The following is a 22,188-nucleotide window of genomic DNA, read 5'->3' as shown; positions in this document are numbered from 1 at the left end:
TGTAAATAATTGAGGACCCAGCACTGATCCCTGTGGCACTCTCCTTGTTACAGGATGCCATCCTGAAAATGCCCCCCTTATCCCAATTCTCTGGCCTGAATTTTCCCGTCGCTTGCCGACAGGAAATTGATGCTGGATGATGTTGGGAAGAACCCATGGCATCGTCCTGGTCCATTTAAATCTTTAGGAAGGTGGACAAACAGCGAAATCAGCTGTCCTCCCGCCGACCTGTCAATGGCCAATTGAGGCCATTGACAGGATAATTAAGATAATTAAAGACCTGCCCGTCCAACCTTAAGGCTGGCGGGCAGGTCAGGAGCCCCATTGGGCTTCTGATAATACATGAAACCTCATCCACTGGCGGGATGAGGTTTCATGTCCGTTTTTAAAAGCTTTAATAAAGTTTCTGTACTTCTTATTAACATGTCTCATCTTGTATGACATTGTCACACGAGGGGGATGTTAATAATTTTTAAATTTTTCTATTTTTAAAGTTTTTTAGACTGTCAGTAATCTCCCTGAGACAGCGCTTAATCTCAGGGAGCAATGCGCTCTTTCGTGCGCATGCGTGAAAGAGCGCACTTTGACAGCTGGGGAATCCCTCCCCCCTACACAGGAAGTGCATAGTGCTTCCCATCAGGCAGCCCACCCACTTACCATGGCAGCGGGCCCTGTTTCAGCAGTGGGGGTCGGCTGCCCACCCGCCGCTGAGCCGGTGGGGCCCGCCTGCCAACCTAGGGCAAAATTCTCCCCTCTGTCTTCTATTAGTTAGCCAATCCCCTATCCATGATAATATACTACCCCCAACACCAATATAATACTTGCATAACCTTGTGCAGACACAAAGCCTTAAGCTTCCTTTCCTACCTCTTCAACATAGTGAGCTCCTGGGATATTAACAGAGGTAGAGGCAGGCTGCTCAGACCCCTGCTCTGACTGCTGAGATTTTCCTGGTCACTATCCCCTGAGTGATAACATCACCAAACACTGCTCCACCTGCACTGGGATGAACTCGGCATTCAGAAGATGAGGCAGCAAAAGACAAGGCTGAAACATGTGCATCCCTTGGTAGCCATCTATTTGACCCAGTGTCAGAAAGCCAGCTAGTTGTGCAACTGTCAGCATGTCCCATTGAGGATCGGTGTTTCCCTAGGTCACACATCACATCAAAGCTTGCTAACCAAAATCAACAGCGTTTTTAATGGCCTTGGAAACTGCAAGAAGTGAGACAACAATGTAAGTAAGGACCAAAGAACCTCAAAAAGGGACTATTTGACAGAGGGATTTGCATACTGGGAGTGGCCAGTATAGTGATTGTCACTGGACTAGAATTCCAGAGACCCAGGGTAAGGTTCTGTGGAACTGGGTTCGAATCCCACCAAAGCAAATGGTGAAATTTGATTTCAATAAAAATCTGGAATTAAAAGGTCTAATGATAACCATGGGCAGGATTTTACTGTCAGGGAGTGGGGGCGGGGCCCGCTCGCCAAAGCGTAAAATGAAGCGCGGTGATGTCGGGCGGAACTCCCGATGTCACTGCGCCCCATTTAAACTTTCAGGAAGGCAGGGGTGCAGCAAAATCAGTTGCGTGCCCGCTGACCTGTCAATGGCCAATTGAGGCCATTGACAGATCAATTAAAGCAATTAGTGGACCTGCCCATCAAACCTTAAGGTTGGCGGGGAGGCCAGGAGCCCCAGCGGGAACTAGAAAAAACATGAAACCTCATCCACGGGCGGAATGAGGTTTCATGTAGGGTTTTAAAAATTTTAATGAAGCTTTCTTGGAAATTATGACCGTGTCCCAACTCATGTAACCTTGCCACATGAGGGGACATATAAGAGAATTTTTTATTTCATTTTTAATATTTTTAAAAGTAGAGGCGATTTCCCTGAAGCAGCATTTCACCTCAGGGGGATGAGTGCGCTTTTTCGTGTGCATGTGCGAAAGAGTGCACTCTCGATTTTGGGGTACCCCCTGCCCGCACAGGAAGCACATAGCACTTTCCTGCGGACATCACGCTGGGCGGGCCTTAATTGGCCCACCCACATAAAACGGCGCCGTGCCTCCGATCAGGGGTGTTGATCGGAAGTGCACCCGCACGCGCCTGCCCATCAACCTCCCCGCAATGGGGGGAAAATTCTGCCTTATGAAACCATTGCTGATTGTTGTAAAAACTCACCCAGTTCACTCATGTCCTTTAGGGAAAGAAAACTGCTGTCCTTACCTGGTCTGGCCTACATGTGACTCTAGACCCAAAGCAATGTGGTTGACTCTTAAATGCCCTCTGAACAAGGGCAGTTAGGGATGGGCAATAAATGCTGGCCTAGCCAGTGATGCCTACATCCCATGAACAAATAAAAACATATTAAATAGCACTTTTCACATCTTAAAGCAATTTACAACCATGAAATATTTTGGAATGCAGTCACTGTTGTAATGTAGCAGCCAATTTGTATATAGGGTCCCTTTTTTGTGATTTTTATTTAAGGCCAAATATCGGCCAAGAATCCATTGAGAGGCAGACAAGTCTTCATCTGAAAGATAGCCACTCTGACAGGGCAGCACTCCTTCTCGCTACTACCTGGGGCGTTGGCTTTTTGTGCTCAAGTCCTGAAATAAGACTTGAACCCACAACCTTCTGACTCAGAGACAATAGTGCTGCTAATGAATTGCCACTTGGAAAAGGAGAGGTGCAAGAAAGAGAAGTAGAAAAGAGTGAGAGATGCCAGAGAGAAACTCAAAAGGCAAGAAAAGTAAAAGAGATTAGAGCAGAAGAAGTGAAAGGGGAGTGGGGTTGGGGGGTGGGGGGTGGGGGGGGGGGGGGGGGGGGGGTGGGGGGCGGTCGCTGGTGGTGGTGGTGCGGGGGTGTGTTGCGGTGGCAATGGGGGGAGCAGAAGCTAGAGAGGAAATTGGTTAAGAAGGATGATAAGCTAACCAGAAAAAAGATACAGTGACCCAGAGAAGGAGAGAGAAAGTGAACCAAAAAAGAGACACAAAAGGGAGAGAGGAAAGATAGAGACAGAAAAGAAAGATAAGGGAAGGAGATGAGCACAGTCAGCAAGGAGAGAGGGAAAGCATAATATGAATAAATCCAAATAAGCTTGAAGTAGGATGATCATTTTTCATACAACACCTCCTATCTTTAAGGATGGATGAATTAAGATAAGCCAAATGGCTTTTCCCATCCTTAATTATTTTGTGATCTTCTATTTTACAGGCTTATTGTGATCACAGTCTTTCTACTGCTTTTTTTAACCTTGTAAAGCATTACAGTCACTTATCATCAAAAGATTAAACCTGTTGACAAGTTTATTGCCTTGTAATCGCCCCATTACTCACCAATTAAACTGAGTATTATTATATGATGTTAAAAGTTCTATTTAATAGCTAGAGTGCAGAAGCATACTAAACTGTATATATTATTGATCAGAAGATAGTGATTTCAAGAATTTGGTGAGGGCCCTTAAATCCCCCTTTAAACCTACTGAAATAGAGTGGGACAAATTATGTAGTCAGCAACGCTAGTTGCTGTCAAACTTCATGCGCTTGCATGGGAAATTGCTGTCATGAACTTTCCAAAAAGTACAGTATCTTCGACAGAGCACCAAGACCAGTACAGGCAGGGAAAGCAACTGTTATCTCCTTAACCAATCAGATTGGTCAGCTGTTAGCAAGCAATACAGACCCCTTACCAGAAAGTGTCAGTAAGAATATTGAATTCAATATCAAAGCAGATGAAGTAAAATACAGATGGGAAAGAAAGATTAGCTTGAGAGTGAGAGATAAGAGGTATAAAGAAAAAAAACCAATGTATTTTTTCAATATTTATCTCCAGCAATAACTACAATCTGAATGAAGAAGTTTCCACCATTTTAAAAGTAAATTTAAAGTGTCAAAGAATTAGTTTGGCAGTAATTAAGGCTTATTATGCTGTTATAAGGATACTTGCACTGAATGCCCAAGTGTTAACTTTTGATGGCAAGTTTAGTCCATATATATCAGGCAAGTACAGAGGGTAGAGTTTCAGCATATTTTTTGCAAAATCAGCCAGAGCAGCATAAAAGATTTTCCAACACATATTATCTCTAGTGCAATCAAATTTCTGCAATCCTTTGCACTAGTTTTTTTTCTCAATTGTTAAAATAGTTAGCCTGACCCACAAAACTGGCTACATCCACAGATCAAATTAATCACCATAGTGATTTTATATTAATTGTGCCCATTGTGGACCTTCGAGGAGGCTCTAAAAATTAAGCCCATTTTTAGAAGCAAGGACACTAACAGGCATAAGCTTTATAAGGTTTTTTTTAAATTAATTTACCAAAAAAACTGACTACTGTACAACAATGAAACTAGTAAATGGTCCAGTACCATTTTTAAAGTAATCCTCTAAAGAAAGACATGCTGGCAAAGCTTTTCATCTTGTACTCTTCAGGACAGAAGTAAGAATGCAAAATTTCAAAGGGAGCAACAATAATAGTGCATGACAAAAGGTTGCTGATTAGTTGGCAAGTTGGTTCTGATTGGTTGAGGCATTGCCATGGCGAATCCACCAGGGAGCTATTGTCCCCATGATTTGTTTTATTCAGCAAAGTTACAATGCTTGGTTATGTTACTTTGGCCTGGAGAATACCACTTAATATACCACAAGATGTTGCTACTGCATAGTAGCATCCTGAAACTCTTCAATTGTTGCTCAATCTTTGAGATATCTTACCCTTCCAGGTTAATTTGAGGTAGGCATTTTTCAGATATGAAAGTAGCCTCCTTAGCCCATTCATGAGTATGAACAATACACAGCAAGCGATGATCTGACGGGACAGCTTTGATGCATCCTATTTCGATGTCAAGCTTGCATGGTAAGCAAATGGCTAGGGCCATATTTACAAGATTGCTGATAAGGCCAATCTTAAAGCACATGGACTCCCAACACATATACTGACTAGTGAAGGTAGGCTCGCGATAGACAGCAGTAGAGAACCCGTTAACAGCCTGGTATTTTCCACCAACAGGATGCTGCTGTCAAGGCAAAAAGACATTGGCCAAAACTTTTTGCTCAGCTTGCGGGCGTGTGCCTGACATGCTCGAGTGTAAAATGACACGCAATGACATTGGGCAAGCGTCCCGACGTCATGGCACACTCATGATATTTAATGTCGGCGGGCGCATGCCAGCTGACAATTAAGCGGCCTATTAAGGCCCTTAATCAATTAATTGAGTACAATTTTTCGCTGCCCGCCCAACCATTTGGTTGGTGGGCAGGCTATAAGGTCAAGCAGCCTTTGCATTTTTGGCGAAACCTCACCCATGGGCAGGATGAGGTTTCGACCAGTGATTTAAAAAAACTTTTTGCACTCCTATTTAATATGACCCCGCTCATGTGACAGAGTCACATGATGGGACACGTTTTCATTATTTTTCATTTTGTTATTTTGAGTGCTGAAAATCTTCAATTCCCTGCAGTAGCTCTGTCCCTCAGAGAGCTTTTACTACACGCACCCGCACATGTGCGCAAAATTCAGTGCTTGCACTCCTCCTGCCCCCACCCTGGCAGCACTGAGGGCTGAAGCGCGCATTTCACCTTGGCTGACCGTTAGTTGGCCAGTCAGCATGAAATCACAGTCGGGGCCTGATTGTGGTCGACTTTCCCACTGCTCCCAGGCCCACCTGCCGCACTCACTTGATGAGGGCAAAATTCTGCCCCTTCTACCCACGACACAAATGAGTAATGTAGTATATGAATTTCTGTGCTGGTGCGATAACAAATATGTAGGCTGTACATCTCAAACAGCACATCTCTTCAGCTATTGCCAATAGGCAGAGTACTTATCGTACTTAACCAGCATGTGCTTGTAAAACTCAGAACATAATGTCTAATGTTAGATGTGATTTCGCGATTGGGCAACACTTGATGAACCCCAACTACACTAAATAATTATACAGGCAGCCAATCTTCAACCGGGCTTGCAATGTAACTTGCTTATGCTTGTTAGAAGGTACATATATTCATATGCAGGGACCTGTCCTCTACAGGCAAAAGGAACATGTCCAGGCATTGCACCTTTTTTGAATTAAACAAAAGCATGGAGGACAATAGTTCCCTGCTGCATTCTCATGACCAATCAGAGCTGATTTCCCAACCAATCAGAATCCTTTTCTCACGCAGTATAAATTATTGCTCCCTTTGAAATTTGGCATTCTTGCGTCTGTCCTGATGAGTGCAAGATGAAAAGCTTCAACAGCAATTTTTCAGCAATACTCAATCTCTGAACTATCAGTATTTTTGGTCATTTAAAATTGGGTTAGTCACAGGCAATGCACTAAGATTATGATTAAAAAAGCTTATTTTTGTGAAAAACCCATTTTCAGCTATATTAATAAAACTGCACCAGCTTACTATTCTTAAATATATTAGAAACATTTTTAACACATTACATTATAATGTATTAATTATAACGTATTTTTAACAAAATGCATTACAAAATGCTGCATGATTGTGCTAGCCCTCCAAAGATTTTACATTTAGCATTATGCAAATAAGCTTGAGCAGAAACTTGAGCAAAAATATATTGCAAACTAAAACAATGTTAAGCATTATTTGCACCTGGATTAGCAATTGTGCCCAAAGCATAAATTCTTGGCAATGAACTTCATGTTATTCGATGTGTTTGAGTGGTGAGTTAAATGGTGTCGTTTTAAGAGGAGCGGTTTTCCACATATGCAGCTGCTGGAAGTTACAGTCTGATTCCCATCTAAATAACGACAAGCACTGCTAGTCTTAATATTATTTCTATCACAAATCTGGCCCAGCACTGTTCTCAAAATACTACCTTCATGTGATGCTATGCCATCATTTCTACTGCCATCTCCTGATCATTCAGTGTAATAACAGTATTGTACCTCAGTTTAGATCTGCTGATTCTTGGATACATGAGCTCCTGCAAAATCTTGATACAGTTGGTCTTGGACTTGTGGAACCAAATAGCCTACTCCAGCTCACATTACTTATGTTCTTATGTTCTTATTTTAACACTGTCCTACCTCATTTATCGACTCGACAGTTTAAATATTTATCTGAAAGGCCCTGGAGTGCAACGGGAGGAAGTTATGCTTGAGTTGCGCAGACCCTTGCTCAGACACCATCTGGATTACTGCATTCAATTATGAATACTTCATGGTCACAGACATCCTGTTTACAGAAGAAGTTGTACATCAAATAGCACTTTTGATGCTTTTTTTCACTACTAACATTACAAGGGAATGCCAAAGTTGGGCATACGTTAACGAGGGTAGGAATTTAACTTTCCTATTATAGCCTGCTGAATGCTAAGCATTAAATGCAGAACAGATTTTTTTTCTCTAATATAACAGTTACAGAAACAATTCATCTTATTTTAATACATAACTTGATAATATCAGATTAATTAAAAACAGGTACTACAACAAAAAGTGAGTCTGGGTTGGCAGCATTGCTGGACTCAAATTGGAATAACTGTCACCTGGTGCTAATTACATTGTTAGCTGTACAATGAGAGCTAAAAGTGTTAATTTTCAATAGAAAACTTATTCTCCCACCCTACTTCTGCAACGTGTCTGAGCAAGGGTCTGAGCAACTCAAGCATAACTTCCTCCCGTCTGCAAATGTAGAAACCATAATGTACCATCTCAGTAATCTCCACCCCAATTTTAATCAGATACTTATCTTGCTCTCTTTTGAAGGAGTTACTGAGCAAAGCATCAACTCCTGTTGTTGGGATTCTGTTCAGCAGCTGTGAAAGGAATGAAATTGTTTCAACTTTTTGCCTTGTTGTTGAGTTATTCATTTTGACCCTATGTTTGCTTGCTCTGTGGTTACAGTCCAAGTGAGCTTACTAACTGTTATCTTAGCTTCATCATTTAGATCAGCCATGATTTCATTGACTGGCAGAGCAGGCCTCCCGTTTCCATTACTTGCGTTCTTATGTTCTTATTTTAACCCTGTCCTACCCCATTTATTGACTCGATGGTTTAAATATTTATTTGAAGGGCCCTGGAGTACAACGGGAGGAAGTTATACTTGAGCTGCTCAGACTCTTGCTCAGCCACCATCTGGATTACTGCATTCAATTATGAACAATGCATCTCAGAAAGGATAAATCAGTCCTGCAGGGGATGCAGCACAGATTCAGCAGAATTTTAGTACAGCTAACACCAGGTGACAGTTATTCCAATTTGAATCCAGCAATGCTGCCAACCTAGACTCGCTTTTTGTTGTAGTACCTGTTCTTAATTAATCTGATAGTATCAAGTTACATATTAAAATAAGATGAATTGTTTTTGTAACTGTTACATTAAAGAAAACAGACCTGTTCTGCATTTAATGCTTAGCATTCAGCCGGCTATAACAGGAAAGTTAAATTCCTACCCATGTTAACGTATGCCCAACTTTGGCATTCCCTTGTAATGTAAGCAATAAAAAAAAAGCATCTAAAGTACTATATGATGTACTACTTCTTCTGTAAACAGGATATCATGAGTTAAATCATGAAGACAGGTTGCATAAACTTGTCTTATATTCCCCTGTGTTTAGAAGATTGAATGGTGATCTATTTAAGGTGTTTAAATGCTATTGGATTTGGTAGAGCAGATATGGAGAAGTTATTTCCTCTAGTGGGGGAATTCAGAATCAGGGTGCACAATCATATAATTGGAGCCAGGCTATTCAGGAGAAAAATGAGGAAGTATTTTTTTTAACACAAAGAGTAGTGGAACAGGAACTTTCTTCTTCAAAAGGCTGTGGATATTAGGACAATTGGAGTTTTCAAGATTGAGATAGATAGATTTTTTAATGAAAGGATCAGAGAGGGCCTAATTAAATGGTGGAGTTGTGGCCTGAGGGGCTACATGGCCTACTCTTGTACTGTCAATATGAGCAGTGCAGAAATATGCTTGAGAAAAAATAGCAGCTGAATCCATGTCAGCTTTTAAACTTTGATAGTCCACATGAAGCCTAAATACTTCCACCTACTCTGTCTTTATCATTCTGAACTGGTCAACTCACTTCCTACTTCCCTATTTGTTCAGACTTTCCTGTTTTTGTACCTATTGCAGTATAATGGTCTGGCACATATAGGGTTAGCGTGGAACTGAGTACAGTACTGCCCACACAGTGATGTAAGAGAACACATGACCAGCCCCAAAGGGGTCATTCTAGCGTTGGACAGAGCCATGTGCACAAGCAAGCATGGGTACAGCTCCTAGCTTAAACCCTTTACTGTATATATGCACATAGCTCTTGTAGCTAGCAAATACATACAGATAATTTACTTAAGATTACAAAGACTTCATTAAGACCTACCAAACAGTATCCAGCACCATACAGCATGGTGGCAGTGAATGGAAAAATCCAAAATCTTGCAAAGAGGAAAACTAAAATCCTGTGAAGCTAAAGAATAATTCAAAGAAGCATTCTGACCTGAAGAAAAGCTCAAGAAGCAGATGTGCAGAGGTAAATCACCAGAAAAAAGCTCCAAAGAAAGGCTTGGATCAGAAATCCACTCTTCCAGATCAATTTGGACTCAACCAAGGCCCAGATCAATCACATAATTGGGGCCTTGGGAGAAAAAGATTTATTAGATTAGAAAATGATTTATTAGGTACATGATACAGCACCTTATTAGATACAGTACCTTCCAAACCCACGACCACTACCACCTAGAAGGACAAGGGCAGCAGATAGATGGGAACACCACCACCTGAGAGTTCCTCTCCAAGTCACTCACCATCCTGACTTGAAAATATATCGCCGATCCTTCACTGTCGCTGGGTAAAAAGCCTGGAACTCCCTCCCTAACAGCACTGTGTGTGTATCTACACCACATGGACTGCAGCGGTTCAAGAAGGTAGGTCACCACCACCTTCTCAAGGGCTACTAGGGATGGGCAATAAATGCTGGCCCAGCCAGTGAAGCCAACATCCCATGAATGATTTAAAAAAAAGATACATGATTGTTTCAGGTCTGGATAAAATGACAGGAGCTGAACAAGTTAATACACTGCTTTATTCGGTAGACCCAGTAGCCGGTGACATTATTGCCAGACAAGGAATAAACAAATCATCTGCTAACTTTGAAGAAGTACTAAAACCATTCAGTGTTTATTTTAACCTAAGAGGTAACAAAATTCTCGAAAGAGCTAAATTTAATAAGCTTGTCCAGCAGCCAGGAGGACCTGTTGACTCCTTCATTAATGAGCTATACAGGATGGCTGAAGGCTGCAAATACAAAGACCTAAAATCGGAACTTACCAGGGATAGAATAGTTGTAGGTGTAGTGGACGACGCACTTTCAGACATGTTTCAAGCAAAAGCAAATCTAACCCTTGAGAAAACTATCCAGATTGTTAGGCAAAACTCTATGTGTAGCACAGGTCCATTTTAAGAGGAGAAGGTAGACTGTGGTACAAAGGAAACACCACAATCCAGTTAGTTAGACAGCACAGAAACATGGACACTCCAGGCCAAGGGAAGCAATACCCTAGCCGATCAGTGGAGCAACCATGTCAGCACTGTGGAACAAAGCGCCCCCACTGACAACATCAATGTCCTGCAATTTCAACCCAATGCTTTCAATGTAACAGAATTGGACACTTTGGAAAACTGTGCAAGGCCAAAGCTTCTAAACACAGAGATGACCCAAAGATGATTCATGAGGTTGAGGCTGCACACCAAGAGGATGAACAGCCATGCTTCTTGGGTGAGGTCAAAGATCCTGGATTTTCATTCTGGAATGCAGACATTTTGGTTAATTGTGATCTCACAAACTTTAAACTGGACACAGGAGCCTGTGTTTACACTCCTATTGGACAAAGATCCATGGCTGAGACACCTCTGGGTTTGAACAACAGACACACCACTTTGTGGGCCTGAAGGAATCCAACTTCTGGTCATTGGCATGATACTGGAACCACTAAGTTATGAAGTCAAACAAATCTTCAAGCTGATGTACGGGATCCATAAGCAGTCTTTTTCTCTCTGTGTAGCCCTGAATCTCCTCAAAATGACAGAAGATGTCAAGCCAAACACTACTGCAAATCATACAGAAATGCAAGTTCCCGAGAGCTCAAACAAGGAAGAGTATTCTGACTGGGACTTCAGCTCCGAACTGTCTTCTCTCTTTGAAGAGCAGATTTGTCTATTTTCGTTACAGGTGCTAGAAAGTCCTATTGGTCAGACCAGCCAACCACTCAGGTGATTATCATGACACTTCTAGTGGAGGATAGATAGAGAGCAGCCAACAACTAGAAGAGCCTCAGCCTCAACATCTGGCTCCAACGACTGTTGATGAGATCAACACTGCGACCACAGAGCAGATGTTGCAATTCCTGGCCAGCAGGACAATACCACAGATGATGCTGGAACCAAGTAGCAGCTGTCCATTGCCGACAGCACACCACACAGCCAAACACAAAGGCGAGCTTACTAAAAAAACCACATCCTCATAACAGGAATGGCCATCTTCTCTCACAGAAGACATCACAATGACCCACATGACAAAGGAATAAGAGGAAAAATGACATGAAGACGAGCACACCGCTCATCCACCCCACAAAGAATGGGATGAAACAGCAGCCACTTATCACCTCTACTGCCAAATCAACAGAAACAGAGGTTCAATACCCAGGAGTGGAAAAAGAGAAAAAAAGATACCCAGATGCCAGAACAAATCAACAGAGTTTACCTGCAGAGACAGGGTCTACCACTCATCTGACAGTAGTGCAAACGAGATATGGAACGGTTAAAAGGCCTCCAGGCTGCCTGAACCTGTGAACCCAGAGACATGGGGCTGAATTTTGCCCTTGACGGGTGGGCAGGCCTGACCGACTCGGCGGCAAGCAGGCAGCCGATCGCCACCGCCAAAACGGGTCGTGCCATCATTTTGCGTGGGTGGGCCAATTAAGGCCCGCCCAGCGGGTTTGCAACAACGGGAAAATCAAATTGGCGGCGGGCGTGTTCAGATTGCTGGTTCCAATGGGGATCCAGCAGTCTGTATAAAGAGTGGCCAGGCAGCCTCCTTGAGGCAGTTTACCATGGCCGCTCATGGGGAAGGACATAGTGGTTTGAGGGCAGAGGAGGAGGGGGGTCAGGCTGCATGATGGGCCAGCGGGGGGCCACTGTGCCCCTCGGTTCTCAGATGCCTGGCCTGCTGTCCTCCTCCAAGAAGTGACCAACCGTCAGGATATTTTGTATCCAGAGGATGGGAGGAGGAGGCCCCCCCCCCCCAAACATCACCAGGCAGGCGTGGCCGGAGGTGGCGGTGGCTGTGAGCGCCCATGACGATGTGCGGTGCACCGGAATGCAGTGCCACAAGCGCTTCAATGATTTGCCGCACTCTGGAAGGGTGAGTACCATGTCAGCCTTGGCCATTTTACCCAGCAGGTAGTCTTAGCCTTTGAACCCTGCCCCCCCACCCCGCCCCCACGTCATAGTGTCGTTACTGCATTGGGAATTTGGCGCACGCTGGGTGGGCAAACAGATAGTGACCATGCTTACATCAGCCTTAGTGGCTGAGGGGAAGATGGGTTCTCCCTGCAGAATATGTTGTCACATTTGAGTAGTCTAGGGGAAACCTGCAGGGGAGGCAGCTAGACACATACTCAGAACTCCAACACATGTCTTATTGATGGTGATGAGATGGTGGAAGGGGAGCCTCTAGGTGTCATGGTCAAGAGCCATCTGCGCCGCATCTAGTTGTGCCTCCTTGCCATGGGCGCTAAGACCCGTGTGCTATTCAAAGTGATGGATGCCGAATGTGTCCAAGGTGTCCGTTGGGGGAGGGGATTGGGACCAGCCATACTAACTTCTGGGGACTGATCACCAGTAGTGTGGACAGGAGCCGCTGGAGGCCTCAGGTGGGCCTCTGTGGTTGGGGTGCGGCGTGTGCGTGCTGAGTACATGAGTGACCAGACCCAATAAATCCTCTTCTCTGTTCTGCAGGCAAAAACAGAGCACAATATGAGGGAGTGCCAGCAGACTGGTGGTGGGCACGCTGTGCTGCAGTGCCTCACGACCTATGAGGAACTGGCCATGGAGCTGGGGAGGAGTCAGGCAGCCAGGTCAGCAGGTGTCGGTGAGGCTGGGGTCCAGTGGGCAGGTATTTGAGGCCCACAGTCCCATCCACTCTGTCTCCCCACAATCGAAACTACTGATGGTTACTGCAATTGTTAATGCAGCAACACTGCTCATTCACAGACTGATACAGTCAGACGTATGGGTCATACACAAAGGTTCCTCGGCCCCTTGAGGATGCGCATCTCTAGCATCTGCCAAAGTCGCCTTATCCCATTTGTGACTACTATCCCCATGGCCTAACATGCCATGGCATCGCTGCTGCACAGCCAAAGACATTTTGCATCTTAGAAGGGTTTGTACATCCGCCACCCTTTCAGCCAGTGTGTCCCACATTACTCTGTCCAAAAGGTCCTCAGCACCTCACCTGTCAACATCATGGCACTCAACTTAAATAAATGCCACCACGTTAGTCATCCTTGCATCAAGGGCAAATGTTGCCTTCTTCTACCTTAACGGGTCTGCCCAGCAAGGTCCCCGTAATCGTCGTGACTTCCCACGGTCCTACCATTACGCATGTATTCCTGTACCTTGCTTGTCTTGCCCAACTGCTTAACCGAACACTTATCTACATAACATTCCATGTGGCGTTCCTTAGGCCATCTGACCAGCCTGTCTGTATGCGTGTGTAATGATTGGAACTCCTCTTGAATATTCACCACCCCACCAATGTTCGTCTCCTTAGGTTCTTGAAGGGTGAGTGACTTTTGAGGCTGGGGGGGAGAGGGATGAAAGGTGTTACTGACTGAACACTAACTGATGCACTGTCCTTGTTAATTTCAGCATCACCACCGCAAGGCTACCTCCAACATGTGACCTCACGTCAGCGCAGCAGCTGCCTGTCGTCGCTGCGAGTTCCTCTCAGGGCGCTCCGGATGAGGGCAGCAGCTTTTCTGCCCCTCTGCCAGTGACTGTTGTATCCGTTGAGGCTGCGACAACTGCGGAGGCGCCAGTTCTGGAACTGGCCACTCCCTCCCTAGCGGGGCCATCACAGGCTCCACTGGCCAGAGGATGCCCGCCAAGGTCATCGAGGCCAATAGGACAGCAGAGTCAGCAGGCTGTCTCGCAAGCCACTCCAAGCGACGGGGCGGCACCTGGATGTAGCACCCATAAACAAAAACAGAAGGCACGTTAGGCACTCCACGGGTATGTCACTGGTGATTTTGTGTTGGCCCTAGATTAGGGAAAAAATAGTTATGTACATCTGAGCGACGTTTGTGTTTTATTTTAGACTAAATAAAGTCCACTTTTCTGACCATGGCTGAGGGTTTCTTTTGTGCTGCATTTGTATGTTTCACAGAAATCTCATATGTGTTTGAGTAGACATTGATGTTTATGTACTAAGCCCTTAGTTGCAGCTGATGAGGTGGAAGATGTAGCACCTAAATGCCACGTGTGGAAGCACCAGGCAATGCTGGTCCTGTTGATCAATGTGTGTGGAGCTAGCTGAAGTTTCATTGGATTAAATTACCCTGGGTTTCCCTGCCTCCTTGGCGTAGTAGCGGATCAGAGTGCTGCCCCTCATCATTGCCCTGTGCTTCCTCATCCTCTGAGCCACTGCTGGATTTATCATGTGCAGCCTCATCCACTGCATCAAGGTCCTCATTGTCAACTGCATCCCCCTTTCCCTGCAAGGTTGTGCAGGGCGCAGCACGCTACCACTATCACAGAGACATGATCTGGGGGGTACTGGAGTGCGACCCCCTGAGCAGTCCAGGCAACGGAAGCGCATCTTGCGAAGACCGATGGCTCTCTCCACCACAGCCCTTGTGGAGCTGTGGCTCCTATTGTAGCGCTGCTCACCTTCTGTTCTTGGATGGCAGAGAGGCGTCATGAGCCACCTTCTGAGGGGATAGCCCTTGTCACCCAGCAGCCATCCATCCAGCCGAGCCGGAACACTGAAGAGACCTGGCATCTGGGAGTGTCTGAGGATGTAGACGTCATGGGAGCTGCCTGGGTACCTTGCACAAACTTGTAAAATCTGCATCCTGTGATCACACACTATCTGCACGTTCATGGAGTGGAAGCCCTTCCTGTTGACAAAGGCACTGGGCTCACCTGCTGGCGCCTTGATGGCCACATGTGTACAGTCTATAGCACCCTGGACGCGGGGGAAGCCAGCAATGGCCACGAAGCCTCTGGGTCGCTGATTTGCCTGGTCGCAGCGGAAGTGGATGAAGGTCAATGCCCGTCTGAACAGAGCGCCTGTAATCTGCTTGACACAAGTGTGGACAGCTGATTGGGAGACACTGCAAAGATCACCCACCGAGCCCTGGAAGTAGCCAGAGGCATAGATGTGGAGGGCAACTGTGACCTTCAGAGCCATTGGCATGGGGTATCCACCCACACAGTTAGGGGAGATCTCAGGGCCAATCATCTGACAGTTATAAAACAAAAACAGAATTACCTGGAAAAACTCAGCAGGTCTGGCAGCGTCGGCGGAGAAGAAAAGAGTTGACGTTTCGAGTCCTCATGACCCTTCAACAGAACTAGTTGAATTCAAGGAAGGGGTGAAATATAAGCTGGTTTAAGGTGTGGGTGTGGGGGGTGCGGGGGTGGGGGGGTTGGATGGGGGGAGAGAAGTGGAGGGGGGTGGTGTGGTTGTAGGGACAAGCAAGCAGTGATAGAAGCAGATCATCAAAAGATGTCACAGACAACATAACAAAAGAACACATAGGTGTTGAAGTTGGTGATAGATATGTAAATGAATGTGCTAATTAAGAATGGATGGTAGGGCACTCAAGGTATAGCTCTAGTGGGGGTTGGGGGAGCATAATAGATTTAAAAATATTTAAAAATAATGGAAATAGGTGGGAAAAGAAAAATCTATATAATTTATTGGAAAAAAACAGAAGGAAACAGAAAGGGGGTGGGGATGGAGGAGGGAGTTCAGGACCTAAAGTTGTTGAATTCAATATTCAGTCCGGAAGGCTGTAAAGTGCCTAGTCGGAAGATGAGGTGTTGTTCGTCCAGTTTGTGTTGGGCTTCACTGGAACAATGCAGCAAGCCAAGGACAGACATGTGGGCAAGACAGCAGGGTGGAGTGTTCAAAATGGCAAGCGACAGGGAGGACAGACCGCAGGTGTTCTGCAAAGCGGTCGCCCAGTTTACCTTTGGTCTCTCCAATGTAGAGGAGACCACATTGGGAGCAACGAATACAGTAGACTAAGTTGGGGGAAATGCAAGTGAAATGCTGCTTCACTTGAAAGGAGTGCTTGGGCCCTTGGACGGTGAGGAGAGAGGAAGTGAAGGGCAGGTGTTACATCTCTTGCGTGGGCATGGGGTGGTGCCATAGGTGGGGCTTGAGGAGTAGGGGGTGATGGAGGAGTGGACCAGGGTGTCCCAGAGGGAATGATCCCTACAGAATGCCGACGGGGGTGGTGAAGGGAAGATGTGTTTGGTGGTGGCATCATGCTGGAGTTGGCGGAAATGGCGGAGGAAGATCCTTTGAATACGAAGGCTGGTGGGGTGATAAGTGAGGACAAGGGGGACCCTATCACGTTTCTGGGAGGGAGGAGAAGGCGTGAGGGCGGATGTGCGGGAGATGGGCCGGACACGGTTGAAGGCCCTGTCAACGACCGTGGCTGGAAAACCTCAGTTAAGGAAGAAGGAGGACATGTCAGAGGAACTGTTTTTGAAGGTAGCATTATCGGAACAGATGCGACGGAGGCGAAGGAACTGAGAGAATGGGATGGAGTCCTTACAGGAAGCAGGATGTGCGGAGCTGTAGCCAAGGTAGCTGTGGGAGTCGGTATGCTTGTAATGGATATTGGTGGACAGTCTATCACCAGAGATTGAGACAGAGAGGACAAGGAAGGAAAGTGAAGTATCAGAGATGGACCACGTGAAAATGATGGAGGGGTGGAGATTGGAAGCAAAATTAATAAATTTTTCCAAGTCCCGACGAGAGCATGAACCGGCACCGAAGTAATCATTGATGTACCAGAGAAAGTGTTGTGGAAGGGGACCGGAGTAGGACGGGAACAAGGAATGTTCCACATACCCCGTAAAGAGACAGGCATAGCTGGGGCCCATGCGGGTACCCATAGCAACACCTTTTATTTGGAGGAAGTGAGAGGAGTTGAAGGAGAAATTGTTCAGTGTGAGAACAAGTTCAGCCAGACGGAGGAGAGTAGTGGTGGATGGGGATTGTTCGGGCCTCTGTTCAAGGAAGAAGCTAAGGGCCCTCAGACCATCCTGGTGGGGGATAGAGGTGTAGAGGGATTGGACGTCCATGGTGAAGAGGAAGCGGTTGGGGCCAGGGAACTGGAAATTGTTGATGTGACGTAAGGTGTCAGAGGAATCACGGATATAGGTGGGAAGGGACTGGACAAGGGGAGAGAGAAGGGAGTGAAGATAACGAGAAATGAGTTCTGTGGGGCAGGAGCAAGATGACACGATCTGTCTACCGGGACAGTTCTGTTTGTGGATTTTGGGTAGGAGATAGAAGCGGGCCATCCGAGGTTGGATGACTATCAGGTTGGAAGCTGTGGGAGGAAGATCCCCAGAGGAGATGAGGTCAGTGACAGTCCTGGAAACAATGGCTTGATATTCAGTGGTGGGGTCATGGTCCAGGGAGAGGTAGAAGGAAGTGACTGCGAGTTGACGCTCAGCCTCCGCGAGGTAGAGGTCAGTGCGCCAGACAACAACAGCACCACCCTTGTCAGCGGGTGTGATGACAATGTCAGGGTTGGACCTGAGAGAATGGACTGCAGTAAGTTCAGAGAGAGAGAGATTAGAATGGGTGAGAGTAGCAGAGAAATTGAGACAACTAATGTCGCACCGACAGTTCTCAATGAAAAGATCAAGAAAAGGTAAGAATCCAGAGGGAGGGGTCCAGGTGGAGGGAGAATATTGGAGGTGGGTAAAAGGATCCGTTGAACGGGGAGAGGACTCCTGCCCAAAGAAGTGCGCCCAGAGACGAAGACGGCGGAAGAAGAGTTCAGCATCATGCCGAGCCCAAAATTCATTAAGGTGAGGGCGTAGGGGTATGAAACTAAGTCCTTTGCTGAGCACTGAACATTCAACATCGGAGAGGGGAAGGTCAGGGAGTATCGTGAATACACGGCTGGGGTTGGGATTGGAAGATGGGGTGGGGACGGAGGGATAGGCAGGGGTGGAGGATCCTAGATGGGTGATGGTGTCGATGAGTTGTTGGAGCTTGCGTTTCCTTAGCACTTGAGAGAAAGAGAAAAAGTTTCTTGTTGAGGCGTCGGATGAGACGAAGAATAAAATGAAACTGGGGGCACGCGCAGCTTTGAAAAAGGGTACAGCGGTGCTGCTGGAGGGAGAGGTCGAGTGTGTTCATATGGCGGCGCATGGCACTGAGTGTGTATCTCAGAATGTGACGGGAACAGCAGTCCGAGAAACGTTTTATGTCCCAGAGATACCTGTTTTTATCTGACAGATATAGTTGACTGTCTCCCTTGACAGTTGGAGCCTCCTTCGGCACTGCACCTCAGTCATATTGAGGTAGCTGCTTCGCCACCTGTATACCCTGGCAGCAGGATAGTGGCATCTTCTGTGGCCCCTTCCACCTTGGACAACCTCTTGGCCCTGCCCCCCTTGTGCCTGCGCCTGGCCTCCCAAAGGTGACTCCCCTAGAGGCGGATTGTCCACTCCTGGCCTTCTCCTTATTCTATCCCTCCCGTCCTCCTCAGAGGAGCTGCCTCCAGTGGAGATGTCAGAACCCGCACCCAGGCTAAATGGATTCCTCCGGAAAGCTGCAGGCCCAAGAAAGATTACTGTGTGCAGGCTGCTGAGCTGAAGCTTCAAAGTACAGAGAAAGCTGTTGGAAATCGATCTGAACTGGTAACAATCACACAGGCAAGTTTAAAACACTTTCTGCATTAAATACTTCAGAAAAAATATGAACAACCCCTCTGAGTCCACATATCCCGCCAGGGGATGAGATTTGTTAAAAAATCACATAGTGCGCCCGCCCACCTAAATATTGCGATGCCGCGTGCTGACGTTGGGACGCTCATGTGACATCAGCGCGCGACATTTTAAGCGCTGAAGTGCGGGCTCCACACCCGCACACCAGCCAGAAAATTCAGCCCATGAAGTGGGGAGATTGGGTAGTAAAAATGATGCAAATACAAGGGGTAAACTAGAATAACTTGAAATACATTGGATAACGACTTTAGCAGAGGTGGAGTATAAGGGTCTGATACATATAGTGTTAATGTGGGCTGAGTACAGGACTGCACACACAATGATGTAAGAGATCACATGACCCACATCTAGGAGTCAGTCTAGTGCTGGACAGAGCCATGAGCACAAGCAAGCATGAAGTGCACAAGCAAGCATAACTTGAACCCTTTTCTGTATATGTGTGCATAGTTCTTGTAGTTAATAAATATATACAGTTAATCTACTATGAAGAATTCATTAAGACCTTCAGAGCTGTATCAGCTCCCTACAACGCCCATGAACTCCAAAGTGTTCTCTTGGTGTGGATTTAATGGGGTTACTGATTGAACCTCACTTGTCCATTTGCAGGCAGGCAATTTTAGTTCTCAGAAGGGTATGGAGTTGACACATTATCCTGACTCCTGGCATTGTTCCTAGAGCTTCCCTCTGAAGAAGAGATATCTCCTGTCATCCAGGTAATGAGACTGAAACATCATGAGAGATAGGGAAATGAATTGTGCCTTTCTCATTTTTTAGTGATATGTGCTTTTACAATGCCTTTACTTTTCTTGGTCAACTTTGTGAAACCATTACATTTCAACAGCACCACGTGGCAGTTTATGAGGTAGTGCCCTTGGACCTCCCTTCATCAAGTATGGACCACCCTTCTCATTACATCTTGCCCTCAATTTAGAAGGCTTTCACTTATGGACTTGTGTTTTCTGGAAGAAGATCCTTGAAAGTGTGTGTAAATCTGGGAGCCCCTCTTGCTACTGACTTTCCCAAAAGGCTTCTCCTTCCTGACTCATTGCTGCACTGTTCTCATTCCTGTTAAAAAAAAGGCCCTTTAATCAGCTGAGCACCTAAATGTTGTGTAAGTACTGAATTTCCTGCCCTCTCTTTGGCTGTTAATCCCTAAGAAGCAAGTTTTGCCACTGCAATCCTATTCTTAAAAAAAAAAAATGAGGGGCCCATCCAGGAAAAGTAAGCGGGTTACCAGCCAGGTTGCACGTGCAGACAAAAAGCCCATCATGCTGTTAATTCAAGACACAACAAATCTAAATCCAGGAATCTCAAGTTTTGTACTAAAACGTCAAATAATTATATAAAAACATACTTGAAGCAACATGATGCCTTCACAGCTATTGAACTGACCTTCTACTTTTGTTTTGTGCTTTATGGTGCACTGATAAAACAAGTTAGCAACCGTACTGTACGGTGTAAGCAGTGGGCACAGAACCAAATCTGTTTACTGTCTTCATGACACCTAAAAATAAATGCTTTGACTGAACATATGAATTAGGAGCAGGAGTAGGCCACTCGGCCCCTCGAGCCTGCTCCGCCATTCAATACGATCATGCTTTATCCGATTATAAGCTGAACTCTGCATTCCTGCTGGCCCACATAACCTTTCACCCCCTCGCTTATCAAGAATCCATCTACCCCTGCCTTAAAAATATTCAAAGACTCTGCTTCCACTGCCTTTTGAGGAAGAGAGTTCCAAAGACTCACAATATCCTGAGAGAAAAAAAATCTCCTCATCTCTGTCTTAAATGGGCAACTGCTTATTTTTAAACAGTGACTCCTAATTCTGGATTCTCCCACAGGAGGAATCATCCCTTCCACATACACCCTATCACGACTCCTCAGGATTTCTAAAGTTTCAATCAAGTCACCTCCTTCTAAACTCCAGAGGATACAAGCCGAGCCTCTCCTACCTTTCCAGACAATCCGCCCATTCCAGCTATCAGTCTGGTAAAACTTCTCTGAACTGCTTCCAACGCATTTAAATCCTTTCTTAAATAAGGAGACCAATACTGTACACAGAACTCCAGATGTGGTCTCACCAGTCCCTTGTATAACTGAAGCATAACCTCCCTACTTTCATATTCAACTCTTCATAATAAATTATAACATTCTATTGGCTTTCCTAATTACTTGCTGTACCTGCATACTAAATTTTTTGCATTTCATGCAATTGCAGGCAGGCAATATTAGTTCTCAGAAGGGTATGGGAATCCAGATCCCTCTGCACATCAAGAATGCTACAATTTCTTATCATTTAGATAATATTCTTTTTATTCTTCCTGCCAAAACGGACAATTTCACATTTGCCCACATTATACTCCATTTGCCAGATCTTTGCCCACTAACTTAACGTATCTATATCCCTCTGTAGCCTCCTTATATCTTCTTCACAACTTACTTTCCTACCTATGTTTGTGTCATCAACAAATTTAGCAACCGTACCTTTGGTCCCTTCGTCCAAGTCATTTGTATAAATTGTAAAAAGTTGAGGCTCCAGCACTGATCCTGATGGCAAACCATCTATTGGGCAGAATTTACTGCCTGTCGGGTGGGCGGGGAGCCGATCCCCGCCGGAGAAGTGGGCCCCACCGCCATTTTAAGTGGGCGGGCCAATTAAGGCCCACCCAGCATGACATCCAGCAAGAAGCGCACGAAAGAGCGCACATCTCCCTGAGGCTAAGTGCTGCCTTGAGGAGATTGCTTACACTTTGATAAACATGAAAAATAGAAAAAAAAAATTCCCTAACATGTCCCCCTCATGTGACAATGTCACATGAGATGGGATAAGTTCACAATTTACATAATAACTTTATTAATCTTTTTAAAACCTTACATGAAACCTCATCCCGCTGGTGGATGAGGTTTCATGTTTTTTCTATTGCCTGCCAGGGCTCCTGGCCTGCCCACCAACCTTAAGGTTGGACGGGCAGGTCCTTTAATTGTATAATTGATCTTGTCAATGGCCATTGACAGGTCGGTGAGCCTGCAGCAGATTTTGCTGTGCCCCCACCTTCCTGAAAATTTAAATGGGTGTTCCGCCCAACATCATTCCGCGTCATTTTACGCGTCAGCCAGCAGGCCCCGCCCCCTGCTCGCCGATGGCAAAATTCTGCCCATTACATCTTGCCAACAAGAAAATG

Source organism: Carcharodon carcharias, chromosome 8 (genome assembly GCF_017639515.1).
Source record: "Carcharodon carcharias isolate sCarCar2 chromosome 8, sCarCar2.pri, whole genome shotgun sequence".
NCBI classification, from domain to species: Eukaryota; Metazoa; Chordata; class Chondrichthyes; order Lamniformes; family Lamnidae; genus Carcharodon; species Carcharodon carcharias.
Note: the sequence above shows the minus strand (reverse complement) of the source record.